Consider the following 23838-nt stretch of genomic DNA (forward strand, 5'->3'; position numbering starts at 1 on the left):
GATTTGAAATGGCTTGTTTTTTTTTTTTTTTTTTTTTTTTTCGCTTCTCTTATATTTTGTTTTCTTTTGTTAAACTTATATTTTTTTCTTTTATCTTTTCTCTCTTTTGTTTTGGGAATTTTTTTTCCTCTTCAATTTTTTCCGAGCCAAACAATTGATGATCATTGAGAGGGGGATTTAGAAAAAGTATCACTTACCTTCTTCGGACCATCATTTGGGTGGTAACTGCCAATAAAAGAAAACATTGGCCCACCCAGCTCACCTACACACGACTGTCCTGTCTGCCTGTCTGTTCCAAGTGACTGTCTGGCTGTCAGGTTCCGGAATCCGAGTGAGCAGCTTGTGATGTCATAGAGGGCAGATTGTGATGTCACACAAAGGTTCCTGCCACATGAATGCTTGTCCATCTGACTGTCTACTATTGCTGCTGAATGGGCTCAAAACAGGAAAGCCGTCATTGCACCTGATTGTGCAAGATTCCTCCTTCTCCTCTGCAGCAGCTAGCTGATTGATTTAGCCAGCAGCAGTCAGGGACTATCACCCCCCAAGCACCTCACATTGCCTGGAACATCTCATGCGCCAGTTTAGGCTTTCACCCCCCTTCATGCACATCGCAAAAGCATGGCAATCTCATGCGCCAGATCTGGCACCTTGCCAAAGCACCTCGCCATGGTCGTAACATTTCATGCGCCGGTTCCAGCTTTCACTCTCAAAAGCACCTCGTCGCGGCCAAAACATCTCATGCGTCGGTTCCGGCTTTACTCCCCCAAGCACCCTGCGTCGGTTCCGGCTTTACTCCCCCAAGCACCCTGCCAACATTTCATTCACAGGTTCCAGCTTTCACCCTCCAGGCACATAGCTGAGTATGGAAAAAGTTAATTGCTGGTTTCGGTTTTCACACCCCAATCAAGTGTGATAGGGTACAGCGGTTTGAAAGTGGTATATTGAGCCCATATATTATCATTTTATTTCTACCAAAGTAGGTGAAAATTATTATTTTCACTCACTTTTGTAGAAAATAAGCACCTCACCCTCCAGGCACATAGCTGCGTATGGAAAAAGTTATTTGCCAGTTTCGGGTTTCACACCCCAATCAAGTGTGATAGTGTACAGCAGTGTGAAAAAGGTATATGGGGCTCTATATATTTTATCACTTCATTTCTACCAAAGTAGGTGAAAATTATTATTTTCACTTACTTTTGTAGAAAATAAGTACCTCACAGCGGCAGGAACATCTCGTGCACCGTTTTCGACTTTCACCCCCCAACCATCACTCCGCGGCCGGAAGATTTCTTGCGCCGGTTCCAGCTTTCACACCCAAAAGCACCTTGTCGCGGCCAGAACATCTCATGCGTCGGTTCCGGCTTTACTCCCCCAAGCACCCTGCCAAGGTGGTGACATTTCATTCACAGGTTCATGCTTTCACCCTCCAGGCACATAGCTGAGTATGGAAAAAGTTATTTGCTGGTTTCGGTTTTCACACCCCAATCAAGTGTGATAGGGTACAGCGGTGTGAAAGTGGTATATTGAGCCCATAAATTATCATTTTATTTCTACCAAAGTAGGTGAAAATTATTATTTTCACTCACTTTTGTAGAAAATAAGCACCTCACCCTCCAGGCACATAGCTGCGTATGGAAAAAGTTATTTGTCAGGTCCGGTTTTCACACCCCAATCAAGTGTGATAGGGTACAGCAGTGCGAAAAAGGTATATGGGGCCTATATATTATCACTTCATTTCTACCAAAGTAGGTGAAAATTATTATTTTCACTTACTTTTGTAGAAAAAAAGCACCTCACAGAGGCAGGAATATCTCATGCACCGTTTTCGGCTATCACCCCCCAACCATCACGCCGCGGCCGGAACATTTCTTGCGCCGGTTCCGGCTTTCACTCCCAAAAGCACCTCGGCGCGGCCAGAACATCTCATGCGTCGGTTCCGGCTTTACTCCCCCAAGCACCCTGCCAAGGTGGTGACATTTCATTCACAGGTTCCAGCTTTCACCCTCCAGGCACATAGCTGAGTATGGAAAAAGTTATTTGCTGGTTTCGGTTTTCACACCCCAATCAAGTGTGATAGGGTACAGCGGTTTTAAAGTGGTATATTGAGCCCATATATTATCATTTTATTTCTACCAAAGTAGGTGAAAATTATTATTTTCACTCACTTTTGTAGAAAATAAGCACCTCACCTTCCAGGCACATAGCTGCGTATGGAAAAAGTTATTTGCCAGTTCCGGTTTTCACACCCCAATTAAGTGTGATAGGGTACAGCAGTGCGAAAAAGGTATATGGGGCCTATATATTATCACTTCATTTCTACCAAAATAGGTGAAAATTATTATTTTCACTTACTTTTGTAGAAAATAAGCACCTCACAGCGGCAGGAACATCTCATGCACCGTTTTCGGCTATCACCCCCCAACCATCACGCCGCGGTCGGAACATTTCTTGCGCCGGTTCCGGCTTTCACTCCCAAAAGCACCTCGTCGTGGCCAGAACATCTCATGCGTCGGTTCCGGCTTTACTCCCCCAAGCACCCTGCCAAGGTGGTGACATTTCATTCACAGGTTCCAGCTTTCACCCTCCAGGCACATAGCTGAGTATGGAAAAATGTATTTGCTGGTTTCGGTTTTCACACCCCAATCAAGTGTGATAGGGTACAGCGGTTTTAAAGTGGTATATTGAGCCCATATATTATCATTTTATTTCTACCAAAGTAGGTGAAAATTATTATTTTCACTCACTTTTGTAGAAAATAAGCACCTCACCTTCCAGGCACATAGCTGCGTATGGAAAAAGTTATTTGCCAGTTCCGGTTTTCACACCCCAATTAAGTGTGATAGGGTACAGCAGTGCGAAAAAGGTATATGGGGCCTATATATTATCACTTCATTTCTACCAAAATAGGTGAAAATTATTATTTTCACTTACTTTTGTAGAAAATAAGCACCTCACAGTGGCAGGAACACCTCATGCACCGTTTTCGGCTTTCACCCCCCAACCATCACGCCGCGGCCGGAACATTTCTTGCGCCGGTTCCAGCTTTCACACCCAAAAGCACCTTGTCGCGGCCAGAACATCTCATGCGTCGGTTCCGGCTTTACTCCCCCAAGCACCCTGCCAAGGTGGTGACATTTCATTCACAGGTTCATGCTTTCACCCTCCAGGCACATAGCTGAGTATGGAAAAAGTTATTTGCTGGTTTCGGTTTTCACACCCCAATCAAGTGTGATAGGGTACAGCGGTGTGAAAGTGGTATATTTAGCCCATATATTATCATTTTATTTCTACCAAAGTAGGTGAAAATTATTATTTTCACTCACTTTTGTAGAAAATAAGCACCTCACCCTCCAGGCACATAGCTGCGTATGGAAAAAGTTATTTGTCAGGTCCGGTTTTCACACCCCAATCAAGTGTGATAGGGTACAGCAGTGCGAAAAACGTATATGGGGCCTATATATTATCACTTCATTTCTACCAAAGTAGGTGAAAATTATTATTTTCACTTACTTTTGTAGAAAAAAAAGCACCTCACAGAGGCAGGAACATCTCATGCACCGTTTTCGGCTATCACCCCCCAACCATCACGCCGCGGCCGGAACATTTCTTGCGCCGGTTCCAGCTTTCACTCCCAAAAGCACCTCGTCGCGGCCAGAACATCTCATGCGTCGGTTCCGGCTTTACTCCCCCAAGCACCCTACCAAGGTGGTGACATTTCATTCACAGGTTCCAGCTTTCACCCTCCAGACACATAGCTGAGTATGGAAAAAGTTATTTGCTGGTTTTGGTTTTCACACCCCAATCAAGTGTGATAGGGTACAGCGGTGTGAAAGTGGTATATTGAGCCTATATATTATCATTTTATTTCGACCAAAGTAGGTGAAAATTATTATTTTCACTAACTTTTGTAGAAAATAAGCACCTCACCCTCCAGGCACATAGCTGCATATGGAAAAAGTTATTTGCCAGTTTCGGTTTTCACACCCCAATCAAGTGTGATAGGGTACAGCAGTGTGAAAAAGGTAAATGGGGATCTAAATATTTTATCACTTCATTTCTACCAAAGTAGGTGAAAATTATTATTTTCACTTACTTTTGTAGAAAATAAGTACCTCACAGCGGCAGGAACATCTTGTGCACCGTTTTCGGCTTTCACCCCCCAACCATCACTCCGCGGCCGGAAGATTTCTTGCGCCGGTTCCAGCTTTCACACCCAAAAGCACCTCGTCGCGGCAAGAACATCTCATGCGTCGGTTCCGGCTTCACTCCCCAAGCACCCCAAGGTGGTGACATTTCATTCACAGGTAAATGCTTTCACCCTCCAGGCACATAGCTGAGTATGGAAAAAGTTATTTGCTGGTTTCGGTTTTCACACCCCAATCAAGTGTGATAGGGTACAGCGGTGTGAAAGTGGTATATTGAGCCTATATATTATCATTTTATTTCTACCAAAGTAGGTGAAAATTATTATTTTCACTTACTTTTGTAGAAAATAAGCACCTCACAGCGGCAGGAACATCTCATGCACCGTTTTCGGCTTTCACCCCCCAACCATCACGCCGCGGCCGGAACATTTCTTGCGCCGGTTCCGGCTTTCACTCCCAAAAGCACCTCGTCGCGGCCAGAACATCTCATGCGTCGGTTCCGGCTTTAATCCCCTAAGCAACTTGCCAAGTCGGGAACATTTCATTCACAGGTTCCAGCTTTCACCCTCCAGGCACAGAGCTGCTTATGGAGCAGGTTATTCGCCGTGTACAGTTTTCACACCCCAATCAAGTGTGATAGGGTACAGCGGTGTGAAAGTGGTATATGGGGCCTATGTACTATCACTTAATTTTTATCAAAGTAGGTGAAAATTATTATATTCACCTACTTTAGTACAAAATAAGTATTCTTGACATTCAATAAAAAGGCAATGCAGACAATATCACTGATATCTCCTGCACAGATATCAGTCCTGATTTGGCTCGCTGTCTGCATAAAATAATATAAGGACCTAAATTCATCAAACTTTAAACGTAATGTACGGGTCTATAACAAATATACACATTTGATAAACATGCATGTATGCCAGCAAGATATTATCGCGCCTCCTTACCTGTTGTGGGTAGCTGCTTCTGCCATCCAAGGTTTGGAATATGCTGTAGTAAAAATGACGTCACAGTAGTCCAGAGATGTAGGTGGGTAAGTAGTTGACATCACAATTCATTCATGGAGAAGGTCTACCTGAAAAAAAGAAGAAGGAGGCGCGATAATATGTTCATGACATACATGAATATTTATTAATACTGTGTCTTACATCGTAACACTCATAAATGCAGTACTGTACAGACAACACAAGTCATCCTTATAGGTCCCTGCCGCAGTGATTGCAAATACATGCTTCAGCACATATTAGACCCTTAACTGTGGACCCGGCACTCAGTTTTACAAACTGAGCATGTCCCCGGGTACGTACTTTGCAGCAGCCAGTCTTGAGGAGCTGTCAGGGACTATCACCCCCCAAGCACCTCACAGTGCCTGGAACATCTCATGCGCCAGTTTAGGCTTTCACCCCCCTGCATGGCAATCTCATGCGCCAGCTCTGGCACCTTGCCAAAGCACCTCGCCATGGCCGGAACATTTCATGCGCCAGTTCCAGCTTTCACTCCCAAAAGCACCTCGTCGCGGCCAGAACATCTCATGCGTCGGTTCCAGCTTTACTCCCCCAAGCACCCTGCCAAGATGGTGACATTTCATTCACAGGTTCCAGCTTTCACCCTCCAGGCACATAGCTGAGTATGGAAAAAGTTATTTGCTGGTTTCGGTTTTCACACCCCAATCAAGTGTGATAGGGTACAGCGGTTTGAAAGTGGTATATTGAGCCCATATATTATCATTTTATTTCTACCAAAGTAGGTGAAAATTATTATTTTCACTCACTTTTGTAGAAAATAAGCACCTCACCTTCCAGGCACATAGCTGCGTATGGAAAAAGTTATTTGCCAGTTCCGGTTCTTTTTTTTTTTTTTTAATTCAATCATTTTTATTAAATTTTGCATAACAAACAACACCCCCCACGTATATAGTATGGTTAGGATGAATAACAGACAGAGTCATAAAACTAAGCATACAGAATACAGTGTGGTGATGATTATAAAAGTAGAGTTGAAGCAGGATGTTGTATATAAACGTAGTACTTCAGAGTAAGACAGGATATATATATACCCGAGGGCGCCTACTCGGGTAGAGTTTGAGTTAACATCTCATATAAAGTATAGGCATGTTCACACATAATATTCACCAAAAAGGAGCAAGATCACCATACACTGCAGTGGTTTGCGGTATAGAGTAATTAGCCAATAATAACTATAATAGTTGAGTTATTCAGTCCAGCACTATTATTGTAAGTCAAAATAAACCTACCCCCTCTAACGCCCAAAACAAACCACCCATATAACCCCCCACCCTGTACTACCCAGCCCCAACTAGGGTGCACTTGGATCCCTGAACTATACCCCCCAAAAACTAACTACCTAATTTAAGCTACCTATCTATTCCCTTCCCCCCTCCCTCAATTTATCTAACTCCCCCCCCCCCCATCCACTCACCTCAACTGTTACAGGATGTTATAGCAAGTAAATGGAAATGTTTTGGGGCATAATCTTAGACCACCAAGGAATCAGGTCAAAATTCACCTTTCCATTCAATATGACAATCAGAATAGTTCCCAGGTTCCCACTTTAAGCTAGTGTATATAATATTAAACATTTTGTGATAAGGATATACGGAAGCAAGTGACATGTGGCCATGTTTAAGAGAATAGTCTCCCACCTATAAAGTAGAACACTGAAAAAAGGGGCTTCATTAGAATAGACAAAGAGCTAAGCACAGGATAGAATATTCAGTGGGATATGTCCCATATTACAATATAGTGCAAAACATTAATCCGGCCATTTGTCCATCCCAAGACAAAGAGTGGATAGTGGACCAGAATTCCCTCCAGTGTCAAAGGGAAAAGCAGGAGAAAATCCAGAGTATAAATATGTTCTGTTCCAATTATGATTGACATACGTTTCATATACATGACGCAGTTCTAAGCTTATTGTAGCATGTGTAAAATGTAAATGTAAAGTAGGGATATTTTCAGTATCTGAGACAGGATTCTGCAGGTATTTATCTTGGATGTATAACGATGTAGAAGCCTCATAGGTTGAAGAAACATTACCCGTGTCCATATTGTCCACAGATACAGCAGTAGGTGTAGCATTGACGGAAAGAGGACAAGTAGTAGCCCACTGCAAGCCAGTAAGCTTAGTAAGAAGCCTGTCTGTAGAGGAGGTGATGGCCTGCAAGATATAATTCAATGAGGCTTCCATCTCAAACTTGGTACCAGAAGGGGACATGGATATAAAAGCAGTCCCACAGTCATAGGATATCCCTAGAATAGGTGGTGGCTATCACAAGGATTGTATCCAAATAGCAGCAAAAAGCCACCCCTTGCCTCTACCACTGGCAGCAGGAGTTTCCCAGTGGAGGCAATATATTTTTGAAATAAAAAATTAAAGTAAACCAGTATATTGAACTCCGAGCAGGCAACCGATGGAGAAGTAAAGCAATAGTCCACAGCTGACTCCCACTATAACTATCAGGAGATATCACACTCACATACTGTAAGTGTCATGATGTTGGGATCCAGCAGAGTCTGGGATTTATACCAGCCGTGTCCAGGAGCGTCACTGCAAATAAGTATAAACGCCACAGCCTGACAGCCAGGTGGGCAAGATGGCGCCCGCCCTCCCTGCGCGGTCCGCAGCAGCACCACACAAACGGTAGCACTCCCCGCTCTCTCCGCTACAACAACAGGGAGAAGCCAGCCCCGACTTCTCACCCACCGTAACACCCGGGCAGGCAGTGTCTCGGCGGTGCAGGATAGAGACCTAGCGATCACCGGAACTCTGCTGTAGTACAGGCCGCAGACAGCGTTGCCCCCAGTCCAGCGGCCGAGCAAGTGTCAGGAAGTCACCAGGTCACCAGCAGAGATGCAGAATTGTAGGCACTGTGTCCCGCAGACTCCATGAGGGCAAGGGTCCCCTTCGGCAGCACAAAAAGGATGGTAAACAGGATCTGTGGTGGGAGCTCAGGATATCAGCTGCCTACTCCATAGGCGCCCAGGCCACGCCCCTGCCAGTTCCGGTTCTCACACCCCAATTAAGTGTGATAGGGTACAGCAGTGCGAAAAACGTATATGGGGCCTATATATTATCATTTCATTTCTACCAAAATAGGTGAAAATTATTATTTTCACTTACTTTTGTAGAAAATAAGCACCTCACAGCGGCAGGAACATCTCCTGCACCGTTTTCGGCTTTCACCCCCCAACCATCACGCCGCGGCCGGAACATTTCTTGCGCCGGTTCCGGCTTTCACTCCCAAAAGCACCTCGTCGCGGCCAGAACATCTCATGCGTCGGTTCCGGCTTTACTCCACCGAGCACCCTGCCAAGATGGTGACATTTCATTCACAGGTTCCAGCTTTCACCCTCCAGGCACATAGCTGAGTATGGAAAAAGTTATTTGCTGGTTTCGGTTTTCACACCCCAATCAAGTGTGATAGGGTACAGCGGTTTGAAAGTGGTATATTGAGCCCATATATTATCATTTTATTTCTACCAAAGTAGGTGAAAATTATTATTTTCACTCACTTTTGTAGAAAATAAGCACCTCACCTTCCAGGCACATAGCTGCGTATGGAAAAAGTTATTTGCCAGTTCCGGTTCTCACACCCCAATTAAGTGTGATAGGGTACAGCAGTGCGAAAAACGTATATGGGGCCTATATATTATCATTTCATTTCTACCAAAATAGGTGAAAATTATTATTTTCACTTACTTTTGTAGAAAATAAGCACCTCACAGCGGCAGGAACATCTCATGCACCGTTTTCGGCTTTCACCCCCCAACCATCACGCCGCGGCCGGAACATTTCTTGCGCCGGTTCCGGCTTTCACTCCCAAAAGCACCTCGTCGCGGCCAGAACATCTCATGCGTCGGTTCCGGCTTTACTCCCCCAAGCACCCTGCCAAGGTGGTGACATTTCATTCACAGGTTCCAGCTTTCACCCTCCAGGCACATAGCTGAGTATGGAAAAATGTATTTGCTGGTTTCGGTTTTCACACTCCAATCAAGTGTGATAGGGTACAGCGGTTTGAAAGTGGTATATTGAGTCCATATATTATCATTTTATTTCTACCAAAGTAGGTGAAAATTATTATTTTCACTCACTTTTGTAGAAAATAAGCACCTCACCCTCCAGGCACATAGCTGCGTATGGAAAAAGTTATTTGCCAGTTCCGGTTTTCACACCCCAATCAAGTGTGATAGGGTACAGCAGTGCGAAAAAGGTATATGGGGCCTATATATTATCACTTCATTTCTACCAAAGTAGGTGAAAATTATTATTTTCACTTACTTTTGTAGAAAATAAGCACCTCACAGCGGCAGGAACATCTCATGCACCGTTTTCGGCTTTCACCCCCCAACCATCACGCCGCGGCCGGAACATTTCTTGCGCCGGTTCCGGCTTTCACTCCCAAAAGCACCTCGTCGCGGCCAGAACATCTCATGCGTCGGTTCCGGCTTTACTCCCCCAAGCACCCTACCAAGGTGGTGACATTTCATTCACAGGTTCCAGCTTTCACCCTCCAGACACATAGCTGAGTATGGAAAAAGTTATTTGCTGGTTTTGGTTTTCACACCCCAATCAAGTGTGATAGGGTACAGCGGAGTGAAAGTGGTATATTGAGCCTATATATTATCATTTTATTTCGACCAAAGTAGGTGAAAATTATTATTTTCACTCACTTTTGTAGAAAATAAGCACCTCACCTTCCAGGCACATAGCTGCGAATGGAAAAAGTTATTTGCCAGTTCCGGTTTTCACACCCCAATCAAGTGTGATAGGGTACAGCAGTGCGAAAAAGGTATATGGGGCCTATATATTATCACTTCATTTCTACCAAAATAGGTGAAAAATATTATTTTCACTTACTTTTGTAGAAAATAAGTACCTCACAGCGGCAGGAACATCTCATGCACCGTTTTCGGCTTTCACCCCCCAACCATCACGCCGCGGCCGGAACATTTCTTGCGCCGGTTCTAGCTTTCACACCCAAAAGCACCTTGTCGCGGCCAGAACATCTCATGCGTCGGTTCCGGCTTTACTCCCCCAAGCACCCTGCCAAGGTGGTGACATTTCATTCACAGGTTCATGCTTTCACCCTCCAGGCACATAGCTGAGAATGGAAAAAGTTATTTGCTGGTTTCGGTTTTCACACCCCAATCAAGTGTGATAGGGTACAGCGGTGTGAAAGTGGTATATTGAGCCCATATATTATCATTTTATTTCTACCAAAGTAGGTGAAAATTATTATTTTCACTTACTTTTGTAGAAAATAAGCACCTCACCCTCCAGGCACATAGCTGCGTATGGAAAAAGTTATTTGTCAGGTCCGGTTTTCACACCCCAATCAAGTGTGATAGGGTACAGCAGTGCGAAAAAGGTATATGGGGCCTATATATTATCACTTAATTTCTACCAAAATAGGTGAAAATTATTATTTTCACTTACTTTTGTAGAAAATTAGCACCTCATAGCGGCAGGAACACCTCATGCACCGTTTTCGGCTTTCACCCACCAACCATCACGCCGCGGCCGGAACATTTCTTGCGCCGGTTCCGGCTTTCACTCCCAAAAGCACCTTGTCGCAGGCCAGAACATCTCATGCGTCGGTTCCGGCTTTACTCCCCCAAGCACCCTACCAAGGTGGTGACATTTCATTCACAGGTTCCAGCTTTCACCCTCCAGACACATAGCTGAGTATGGAAAAAGTTATTTGCTGGTTTTGGTTTTCACACCCCAATCAAGTGTGATAGGGTACAGCGGTGTGAAAGTGGTATATTGAGCCTATATATTATCATTTTATTTCGACCAAAGTAGGTGAAAATTATTATTTTCACTCACTTTTGTAGAAAATAAGCACCTCACCCTCCAGGCACATAGCTGCGTATGGAAAAAGTTATTTGCCAGTTCCGGTTTTTACACCCCAATCAAGTGTGATAGGGTACAGCAGTGCGAAAAAGGTATATGGGGCCTATATATTATCACTTCATTTCTACCAAAATAGGTGAAAAATATTATTTTCACTTACTTTAGTAGAAAATAAGCACCTCACAGCGGCAGGAACATCTCATGCACCGTTTTCGGCTTTCACCCCCCAACCATCACGCCGCGGCCGGAACATTTCTTGCGCCGGTTCCGTCTTTCACTCCCAAAAACACCTCGTCGCGGCCAGAACATCTCATGCGTCGGTTCCGGCTTTACTCCCCCAAGCACCCTGCCAAGGTGGTGACATTTCATTCACAGGTTCATGCTTTCACCCTCCAGGCACATAGCTGAGTATGGAAAAAGTTATTTGCTGGTTTCGGTTTTCACACCCCAATCAAGTGTGATAGGGTACAGCGGTGTGAAAGTGGTATATTGAGCCCATAAATTATCATTTTATTTCTACCAAAGTAGGTGAAAATTATTATTTTCACTCATTTTTGTAGAAAATAAGCACCTCACCCTCCAGGCACATAGCTGCGTATGGAAAAAGTTATTTGTCAGGTCCGGTTTTCACACCCCAATCAAGTGTGATAGGGTACAGCAGTGCGAAAAAGGTATATGGGGCCTATATATTATCACTTCATTTCTACCAAAGTAGGTGAAAATTATTATTTTCACTTACTTTTGTAGAAAAAAAGCACCTCACAGAGGCAGGAACATCTCATGCACCGTTTTCGGCTATCACCCCCCAACCATCACGCCGCGGCCGGAACATTTCTTGCGCCGGTTCCGGCTTTCACTCCCAAAAGCACCTCGTCGCGGCCAGAACATCTCATGCGTCGGTTCCGGCTTTACTCCCCCAAGCACCCTGCCAAGGTGGTGACATTTCATTCACAGGTTCCAGCTTTCACCCTCCAGGCACATAGCTGAGTATGGAAAAAGTTATTTGCTGGTTTCGGTTTTCACACCCCAATCAAGTGTGATAGGGTACAGCGGTTTTAAAGTGGTATATTGAGCCCATATATTATCATTTTATTTCTACCAAAGTAGGTGAAAATTATTATTTTCACTCACTTTTGTAGAAAATAAGCACCTCACCTTCCAGGCACATAGCTGCGTATGGAAAAAGTTATTTGCCAGTTCCGGTTTTCACACCCCAATTAAGTGTGATAGGGTACAGCAGTGCGAAAAAGGTATATGGGGCCTATATATTATCACTTCATTTCTACCAAAATAGGTGAAAATTATTATTTTCACTTACTTTTGTAGAAAATAAGCAACTCACAGAGGCAGGAACATCTCATGCACCGTTTTCGGCTTTCACCCCCCAACCATCACGCCGCGGCCGGAACATTTCTTGCGCCGGTTCCGGCTTTCACTCCCAAAAGCACCTCGTCGCGGCCAGAACATCTCATGCGTCGGTTCCGGCTTTACTCCCCCAAGCACCCTGCCAAGGTGGTGACATTTCATTCACAGGTTCCAGCTTTCACCCTCCAGGCACATAGCTGAGTATGGAAAAATGTATTTGCTGGTTTCGGTTTTCACACCCCAATCAAGTGTGATAGGGTACAGCGGTTTGAAAGTGGAATATTGAGTCCATATATTATCATTTTATTTCTACCAAAGTAGGTGAAAATTATTATTTTCACTCACTTTTGTAGAAAATAAGCACCTCACCCTCCAGGCACATAGCTGCGTATGGAAAAAGTTATTTGCCAGTTCCGGTTTTCACACCCCAATCAAGTGTGATAGGGTACAGCAGTGCGAAAAAGGTATATGGGGCCTATATATTATCACTATATTTCAACCAAAATAGGTGAAAATTATTATTTTCACTTTCTTTTGTAGAAAATAAGCACCTCACAGCGGCAGGAACATCTCATGCACCGTTTTCGGCTTTCACCCCCCAACCATCACGCCGCGGCCGGAACATTTCTTGCGCCGGTTCCGGCTTTCAGTCCCAAAAGCACCTCGTCGCGGCCAGAACATCTCATGCGTCGGTTCCGGCTTTACTCCCCCAAGCAACTTGCCAAGTCGGGAACATTTCATTCACAGGTTCCAGCTTTCACCCTCCAGGCACAGAGCTGCGTATGGAGCAGGTTATTCGCCGTGTACAGTTTTCACACCCCAATCAAGTGTGATAGGGTACAGCGGTGTGAAAGTGGTATATGGGGCCTATGTACTATCACTTAATTTTTATCAAAGTAGGTGAAAATTATTATATTCACCTACTTTAGTACAAAATAAGTATTCTTGACATTCAATAAAAAGGCAATGCAGACAATATCACTGATATCTCCTGCACAGATATCAGTCCTGATTTGGCTCGCTGTCTGCATAAAATAATATAAGGACCTAAATTCATCAAACTTTAAACGTAATGTACGGGTCTATAACAAATATACACATTTGATAAACACACATGTATGCCATTAAGATATTATCGCGCCTCCTTACCTGTTGTGGGTAGCTGCTTCTGCCATCCGACGTTTGGAATATGCTGTAGTAAAAATGACGTCACGGTAGTCCAGAGATGTAGTAGGTGGGTAAGTAGTTGACATCACAATTCATTCATGGAGAAGGTCTACCTGAAAAAAAGAAGAAGGAGGCGCGATAATATGTTCATGACATACATGAATATTTATTAATACTGTGTCTTACATCGTAACACTCATAAATGCAGTACTGTACAGACAACACAAGTCATCCTTATCAGTCCCTGCCCCAGTGATTGCAAATACATGCTACAGCACATATTAGACCCTTAACTGTGGACCCGGCACTCAGTTTTACAAACTGAGCAGGTCCCCGGGTACGTACTTTGCAGCAAGCTCTGTCCACTCCACGCATTGACCTGGTATTGCAGTACTTCCAGGACCGGTGCACCACCCTAATCTGTTATCCAAAAATAGACTAATTCCATTCCGGGCACTTGATTTGGTGTATCAATTGTTTGTGCACCTTTGTTCTAACTTTGTATTTAGAAATGCATGCATTTGCTTCAAGGTTTAACCCTTGTGCATAAAAAGTTTGAAATCCTGCCTCCAGTGTATCATTTTGTGACTATTTCTTGACTCCTTGAATTGTACTTTCTGGAATCGAGGCAGTTTAATACTTGACGTGACACTACACTTGAAATCAGCATGTGCGGCCTAGCCAAAAGACCGGAAGCCTGCCTAAATTAAATGACTTATCAATCGCTGCGCCCTCCCAATATATATGCAAACACTATGTGACTTACCTACGATCTTACCACAGAAACATCAACTGGAACACAGCAATGGAATTTTTGGACCCCCCTCCCTCTCGATTTGAAATGGCTTGTTTTTTTTTTTGTTTTTTTTGTTTTTTATTTCTTTTTCGCTTCTCTTATATTTTGTTTTCTTTTGTTAAACTTATATTTTTTTCTTTTATCTTTTCTCTCTTTTGTTTTGGGAATTTTTTTTCCTCTTCAATTTTTTCCGAGCCAAACAATTGATGATCATTGAGAGGGGGATTTAGAAAAAGTATCACTTACCTTCTTCGGACCATCATTTGGGTGGTAACTGCCAATAAAAGAAAACATTGGCCCACCCAGCTCACCTACACACGACTGTCCTGTCTGCCTGTCTGTTCCAAGTGACTGTCTGGCTGTCAGGTTCCGGAATCCGAGTGAGCAGCTTGTGATGTCATAGAGGGCAGATTGTGATGTCACACAAAGGTTCCTGCCACATGAATGCTTGTCCATCTGACTGTCTACTATTGCTGCTGAATGGGCTCAAAACAGGAAAGCCGTCATTGCACCTGATTGTGCAAGATTCCTCCTTCTCCTCTGCAGCAGCTAGCTGATTGATTTAGCCAGCAGCAGTCAGGGACTATCACCCCCCAAGCACCTCACATTGCCTGGAACATCTCATGCGCCAGTTTAGGCTTTCACCCCCCTTCATGCACATCGCAAAAGCATGGCAATCTCATGCGCCAGATCTGGCACCTTGCCAAAGCACCTCGCCATGGTCGTAACATTTCATGCGCCGGTTCCAGCTTTCACTCTCAAAAGCACCTCGTCGCGGCCAAAACATCTCATGCGTCGGTTCCGGCTTTACTCCCCCAAGCACCCTGCGTCGGTTCCGGCTTTACTCCCCCAAGCACCCTGCCAACATTTCATTCACAGGTTCCAGCTTTCACCCTCCAGGCACATAGCTGAGTATGGAAAAAGTTAATTGCTGGTTTCGGTTTTCACACCCCAATCAAGTGTGATAGGGTACAGCGGTTTGAAAGTGGTATATTGAGCCCATATATTATCATTTTATTTCTACCAAAGTAGGTGAAAATTATTATTTTCACTCACTTTTGTAGAAAATAAGCACCTCACCCTCCAGGCACATAGCTGCGTATGGAAAAAGTTATTTGCCAGTTTCGGGTTTCACACCCCAATCAAGTGTGATAGTGTACAGCAGTGTGAAAAAGGTATATGGGGCTCTATATATTTCATCACTTCATTTCTACCAAAGTAGGTGAAAATTATTATTTTCACTTACTTTTGTAGAAAATAAGTACCTCACAGCGGCAGGAACATCTCGTGCACCGTTTTCGACTTTCACCCCCCAACCATCACTCCGCGGCCGGAAGATTTCTTGCGCCGGTTCCAGCTTTCACACCCAAAAGCACCTTGTCGCGGCCAGAACATCTCATGCGTCGGTTCCGGCTTTACTCCCCCAAGCACCCTGCCAAGGTGGTGACATTTCATTCACAGGTTCATGCTTTCACCCTCCAGGCACATAGCTGAGTATGGAAAAAGTTATTTGCTGGTTTCGGTTTTCACACCCCAATCAAGTGTGATAGGGTACAGCGGTGTGAAAGTGGTATATTGAGCCCATAAATTATCATTTTATTTCTACCAAAGTAGGTGAAAATTATTATTTTCACTCACTTTTGTAGAAAATAAGCACCTCACCCTCCAGGCACATAGCTGCGTATGGAAAAAGTTATTTGTCAGGTCCGGTTTTCACACCCCAATCAAGTGTGATAGGGTACAGCAGTGCGAAAAAGGTATATGGGGCCTATATATTATCACTTCATTTCTACCAAAGTAGGTGAAAATTATTATTTTCACTTACTTTTGTAGAAAAAAAGCACCTCACAGAGGCAGGAATATCTCATGCACCGTTTTCGGCTATCACCCCCCAACCATCACGCCGCGGCCGGAACATTTCTTGCGCCGGTTCCGGCTTTCACTCCCAAAAGCACCTCGTCGCGGCCAGAACATCTCATGCGTCGGTTCCGGCTTTACTCCCCCAAGCACCCTGCCAAGGTGGTGACATTTCATTCACAGGTTCCAGCTTTCACCCTCCAGGCACATAGCTGAGTATGGAAAAAGTTATTTGCTGGTTTCGGTTTTCACACCCCAATCAAGTGTGATAGGGTACAGCGGTTTTAAAGTGGTATATTGAGCCCATATATTATCATTTTATTTCTACCAAAGTAGGTGAAAATTATTATTTTCACTCACTTTTGTAGAAAATAAGCACCTCACCTTCCAGGCACATAGCTGCGTATGGAAAAAGTTATTTGCCAGTTCCGGTTTTCCCATTCCAATTAAGTGTGATAGGGTACAGCAGTGCGAAAAAGGTATATGGGGCCTATATATTATCACTTCATTTCTACCAAAATAGGTGAAAATTATTATTTTCACTTATTTTTGTAGAAAATAAGCACCTCACAGCGGCAGGAACATCTCATGCACCGTTTTCGGCTATCACCCCCCAACCATCACGCCGCGGTCGGAACATTTCTTGCGCCGGTTCCGGCTTTCACTCCCAAAAGCACCTCGTCGTGGCCAGAACATCTCATGCGTCGGTTCCGGCTTTACTCCCCCAAGCACCCTGCCAAGGTGGTGACATTTCATTCACAGGTTCCAGCTTTCACCCTCCAGGCACATAGCTGAGTATGAAAAAAGTTAATTGCTGGTTTCGGTTTTCACACCCCAATCAAGTGTGATAGGGTACAGCGGTTTTAAAGTGGTATATTGAGCCCATATATTATCATTTTATTTCTACCAAAGTAGGTGAAAATTATTATTTTCACTCACTTTTGTAGAAAATAAGCACCTCACCTTCCAGGCACATAGCTGCGTATGGAAAAAGTTATTTGCCAGTTCCGGTTTTCACACCCCAATTAAGTGTGATAGGGTACAGCAGTGCGAAAAAGGTATATGGGGCCTATATATTATCACTTCATTTCTACCAAAATAGGTGAAAATTATTATTTTCACTTACTTTTGTAGAAAATAAGCACCTCACAGCGGCAGGAACATCTCATGCACCGTTTTCGGCTTTCACCCCCCAACCATCACGCCGCGGCCGGAACATTTCTTGCGCCGGTTCCGGCTTTCACTCCCAAAAGCACCTCGTCGCGGCCAGAACATCTCATGCGTCGGTTCCGGCTTTACTCCCCCAAGCACCCTGCCAAGGTGGTGACATTTCATTCACAGGTTCCAGCTTTCACCCTCCAGGCACATAGCTGAGTATGGAAAAATGTATTTGCTGGTTTCGGTTTTCACACCCCAATCAAGTGTGATAGGGTACAGCGGTTTGAAAGTGGTATATTGAGTCCATATATTATCATTTTATTTCTACCAAAGTACTGTAGGTGAAAATTATTATTTTCACTCACTTTTGTAGAAAATAAGCACCTCACCCTCCAGGCACATAGCTGCGTATGGAAAAAGTTATTTGCCAGTTCCGGTTTTCACACCCCAATCAAGTGTGATAGGGTACAGCAGTGCGAAAAAGGTATATGGGGCCTATATATTATCACTTCATTTCTACCAAAATAGGTGAAAATTATTATTTTCACTTACTTTTGTAGAAAATAAGCACCTCACAGCGGCAGGAACATCTCATGCACCGTTTTCGGCTTTCACCCCCCAACCATCACGCCGCGGCCGGAACATTTCTTGCGCCGGTTCCGTCTTTCACTCCCAAAAGCACCTCGTCGCGGCCAGAACATCTCATGCGTCGGTTCCGGCTTTACTCCCCCAAGCACCCTGCCAAGGTGGTGACATTTCATTCACAGGTTCATGCTTTCACCCTCCAGGCACATAGCTGAGTATGGAAAAAGTTATTTGCTGGTTTCGGTTTTCACACCCCAATCAAGTGTGATAGGGTACAGCGGTGTGAAAGTGGTATATTGAGCCCATAAATTATCATTTTATTTCTACCAAAGTAGGTGAAAATTATTATTTTCACTCATTTTTGTAGAAAATAAGCACCTCACCCTCCAGGCACATAGCTGCGTATGGAAAAAGTTATTTGTCAGGTCCGGTTTTCACACCCCAATTAAGTGTGATAGGGTACAGCAGTGCGAAAAAGGTATATGGGGCCTATATATTATAACTTCATTTCTACCAAAGTAGGTGAAAATTATTATTTTCACTTACTTTTGTAGAAAAAAAGCACCTCACAGAGGCAGGAACATCTCATGCACCGTTTTCGGCTTTCACCCCCCAACCATCACGCCGCGGCCGGAACATTTCTTGCGCCGGTTCCGGCTTTCACTCCCAAAAGCACCTCGTCGCGGCCAGAACATCTCATGCGTCGGTTCCGGCTTTACTCCCCCAAGCACCCTGCCAAGGTGGTGACATTTCATTCACAGGTTCCAGCTTTCACCCTCCAGGCACATAGCTGAGTATGGAAAAATGTATTTGCTGGTTTCCGTTTTCACACCCCAATCAAGTGTGATAGGGTACAGCGGTTTGAAAGTGGAATATTGAGTCCATATATTATCATTTTATTTCTACCAAAGTAGGTGAAAATTATTATTTTCACTCACTTTTGTAGAAAATAAGCACCTCACCCTCCAGGCACATAGCTGCGTATGGAAAAAGTTATTTCCCAGTTCCGGTTTTCACACCCCAATCAAGTGTGATAGGGTACAGCAGTGCGAAAAAGGTATATGGGGCCTATATATTATCACTATATTTCAACCAAAATAGGTGAAAATTATTATTTTCACTTTTTTTTGTAGAAAATAAGCACCTCACAGCGGCAGGAACATCTCATGCACCGTTTTCGGCTTTCACCCCCCAACCATCACGCCGCGGCCGGAACATTTCTTGCGCCGGTTCCGGCTTTCACTCCCAAAAGCACCTCGTCGCGGCCAGAACATCTCATGCGTCGGTTCCGGCTTTACTCCCCCAAGCAACTTGCCAAGTCGGGAACATTTCATTCACAGGTTCCAGCTTTCACCCTCCAGGCACAGAGCTGCGTATGGAGCAGGTTATTCGCCGTGTACAGTTTTCACACCCCAATCAAGTGTGATAGGGTACAGCGGTGTGAAAGTGGTATATGGGGCCTATGTACTATCACTTAATTTTTATCAAAGTAGGTGAAAATTATTATATTCACCTACTTTAGTACAAAATAAGTATTCTTGACATTCAATAAAAAGGCAATGCAGACAATATCACTGATATCTCCTGCACAGATATCAGTCCTGATTTGGCTCGCTGTCTGCATAAAATAATATAAGGACCTAAATTCATCAAACTTTAAACGTAATGTACGGGTCTATAACAAATATTCACATTTGATAAACACACATGTATGCCATTAAGATATTATCGCGCCTCCTTACCTGTTGTGGGTAGCTGCTTCTGCCATCCGAAGTTTGGAATATGCTGTAGTAAAAATGACGTCACGGTAGTCCAGAGATGTAGTAGGTGGGTAAGTAGTTGACATCACAATTCATTCATGGAGAAGGTCTACCTGAAAAAAAGAAGAAGGAGGCGCGATAATATGTTCATGACATACATGAATATTTATTAATACTGTGTCTTACATCGTAACACTCATAAATGCAGTACTGTACAGACAACACAAGTCATCCTTATCAGTCCCTGCCCCAGTGATTGCAAATACATGCTACAGCACATATTAGACCCTTAACTGTGGACCCGGCACTCAGTTTTACAAACTGAGCAGGTCCCCGGGTACGTACTTTGCAGCAAGCTCTGTCCACTCCACGCATTGACCTGGTATTGCAGTACTTCCAGGACCGGTGCACCACCCTAATCTGTTATCCAAAAATAGACTAATTCCATTCCGGGCACTTGATTTGGTGTATCAATTGTTTGTGCACCTTTGTTCTAACTTTGTATTTAGAAATGCATGCATTTGCTTCAAGGTTTAACCCTTGTGCATAAAAAGTTTGAAATCCTGCCTCCAGTGTATCATTTTGTGACTATTTCTTGACTCCTTGAATTGTACTTTCTGGAATCGAGGCAGTTTAATACTTGACGTGACACTACACTTGAAATCAGCATGTGCGGCCTAGCCAAAAGACCGGAAGCCTGCCTAAATTAAATGACTTATCAATCGCTGCGCCCTCCCAATATATATGCAAACACTATGTGACTTACCTACGATCTTACCACAGAAACATCAACTGGAACACAGCAATGGAATTTTTGGACCCCCCTCCCTCTCCATTTGAAATGGCTTGTTTTTTTTTTTTTTTTCGCTTCTCTTATATTTTGTTTTCTTTTGTTAAACTTATATTTTTTTCTTTTATCTTTTCTCTCTTTTGTTTTGGGAATTTTTTTTCCTCTTCAATTTTTTCCGAGCCAAACAATTGATGATCATTGAGAGGGGGATTTAGAAAAAGTATCACTTACCTTCTTCGGACCATCATTTGGGTGGTAACTGCCAATAAAAGAAAACATTGGCCCACCCAGCTCACCTACACACGACTGTCCTGTCTGCCTGTCTGTTCCAAGTGACTGTCTGGCTGTCAGGTTCCGGAATCCGAGTGAGCAGCTTGTGATGTCATAGAGGGCAGATTGTGATGTCACACAAAGGTTCCTGCCACATGAATGCTTGTCCATCTGACTGTCTACTATTGCTGCTGAATGGGCTCAAAACAGGAAAGCCGTCATTGCACCTGATTGTGCAAGATTCCTCCTTCTCCTCTGCAGCAGCTAGCTGATTGATTTAGCCAGCAGCAGTCAGGGACTATCACCCCCCAAGCACCTCACATTGCCTGGAACATCTCATGCGCCAGTTTAGGCTTTCACCCCCCTTCATGCACATCGCAAAAGCATGGCAATCTCATGCGTCAGATTTGGCACCTTGCCAAAGCACCTCGCCATGGTCGTAACATTTCATGCGCCGGTTCCAGCTTTCACTCTCAAAAGCACCTCGTCGCGGCCAAAACATCTCATGCGTCGGTTCCGGCTTTACTCCCCCAAGCACCCTGCGTCGGTTCCGGCTTTACTCCCTCAAGCACCCTGCCAACATTTCATTCACAGGTTCCAGCTTTCACCCTCCAGGCACATAGCTGAGTATGGAAAAAGTTAATTGCTGGTTTCGGTTTTCACACCCCAATCAAGTGTGATAGGGTACAGCGGTTTGAAAGTGGTATATTGAGCCCATATATTATCATTTTATTTCTACCAAAGTAGGTGAAAATTATTATTTTCACTCACTTTTGTAGAAAATAAGCACCTCACCCTCCAGGCACATAGCTGCGTATGGAAAAAGTTATTTGCCAGTTTCGGGTTTCACACCCCAATCAAGTGTGATAGTGTACAGCAGTGTGAAAAAGGTATATGGGGCTCTATATATTTGATCACTTCATTTCTACCAAAGTAGGTGAAAATTATTATTTTCACTTACTTTTGTAGAAAATAAGTACCTCACAGCGGCAGGAACATCTCGTGCACCGTTTTCGACTTTCACCCCCCAACCATCACTCCGCGGCCGGAAGATTTCTTGCGCCGGTTCCAGCTTTCACACCCAAAAGCACCTCGTCGCGGCCAGAACATCTCATGCGTCGGTTCCGGCTTTACTCCCCCAAGCACCCTGCCAAGGTGGTGACATTTCATTCACAGGTTCATGCTTTCACCCTCCAGGCACATAGCTGAGTATGGAAAAAGTTATTTGCTGGTTTCGGTTTTCACACCCCAATCAAGTGTGATAGGGTACAGCGGTGTGAAAGTGGTATATTGAGCCCATAAATTATCATTTTATTTCTACCAAAGTAGGTGAAAATTATTATTTTCACTCACTTTTGTAGAAAATAAGCACCTCACCCTCCAGGCACATAGCTGCGTATGGAAAAAGTTATTTGTCAGGTCCGGTTTTCACACCCCAATCAAGTGTGATAGGGTACAGCAGTGCGAAAAAGGTATATGGGGCCTATATATTATCACTTCATTTCTACCAAAGTAGGTGAAAATTATTATTTTCACTTACTTTTGTAGAAAAAAAGCACCTCACAGAGGCAGGAATATCTCATGCACCGTTTTCGGCTATCACCCCCCAACCATCACGCCGCGGCCGGAACATTTCTTGCGCCGGTTCCGGCTTTCACTCCCAAAAGCACCTCGTCGCGGCCAGAACATCTCATGCGTCGGTTCCGGCTTTACTCCCCCAAGCACCCTGCCAAGGTGGTGACATTTCATTCACAGGTTCCAGCTTTCACCCTCCAGGCACATAGCTGAGTATGGAAAAAGTTATTTGCTGGTTTCGGTTTTCACACCCCAATCAAGTGTGATAGGGTACAGCGGTTTTAAAGTGGTATATTGAGCCCATATATTATCATTTTATTTCTACCAAAGTAGGTGAAAATTATTATTTTCACTCACTTTTGTAGAAAATAAGCACCTCACCTTCCAGGCACATAGCTGCGTATGGAAAAAGTTATTTGCCAGTTCCGGTTTTCCCATTCCAATTAAGTGTGATAGGGTACAGCAGTGCGAAAAAGGTATATGGGGCCTATATATTATCACTTCATTTCTACCAAAATAGGTGAAAATTATTATTTTCACTTACTTTTGTAGAAAATAAGCACCTCACAGCGGCAGGAACATCTCATGCACCGTTTTCGGCTATCACCCCCCAACCATCACGCCGCGGTCGGAACATTTCTTGCGCCGGTTCCGGCTTTCACTCCCAAAAGCACCTCGTCGTGGCCAGAACATCTCATGCGTCGGTTCCGGCTTTACTCCCCCAAGCACCCTGCCAAGGTGGTGACATTTCATTCACAGGTTCCAGCTTTCACCCTCCAGGCACATAGCTGAGTATGGAAAAAGTTATTTGCTGGTTTCGGTTTTCACACTCCAATCAAGTGTGATAGGGTACAGCGGTTTGAAAGTGGTATATTGAGTCCATATATTATAATTTTATTTCTACCAAAGTACTGTAGGTGAAAATTATTATTTTCACTCACTTTTGTAGAAAATAAGCACCTCACCCTCCAGGCACATAGCTGCGTATGGAAAAAGTTATTTGCCAGTTCCGGTTTTCACACCCCAATCAAGTGTGATAGGGTACAGCAGTGCGAAAAAGGTATATGGGGCCTATATATTATCACTTCATTTCTACCAAAATAGGTGAAAATTATTATTTTCACTTACTTTTGTAGAAAATAAGCACCTCACAGCGGCAGGAACATCTCATGCACCGTTTTCGGCTTTCACCCCCCAACCATCACGCCGCGGCCGGAACATTTCTTGCGCCGGTTCCGTCTTTCACTCCCAAAAGCACCTCGTCGCGGCCAGAACATCTCATGCGTCGGTTCCGGCTTTACTCCCCCAAGCACCCTGCCAAGGTGGTGACATTTCATTCACAGGTTCCAGCTTTCACCCTCCAGGCACATAGCTGAGTATGGAAAAATGTATTTGCTGGTTTCGGTTTTCACACCCCAATCAAGTGTGATAGGGTACAGCGGTTTGAAAGTGGAATATTGAGTCCATATATTATCATTTTATTTC

Source organism: Crinia signifera, chromosome 19, assembly GCF_055691185.1.
Source record: "Crinia signifera chromosome 19, ASM5569118v1, whole genome shotgun sequence".
Classification (NCBI taxonomy): Eukaryota; Metazoa; Chordata; class Amphibia; order Anura; family Myobatrachidae; genus Crinia; species Crinia signifera.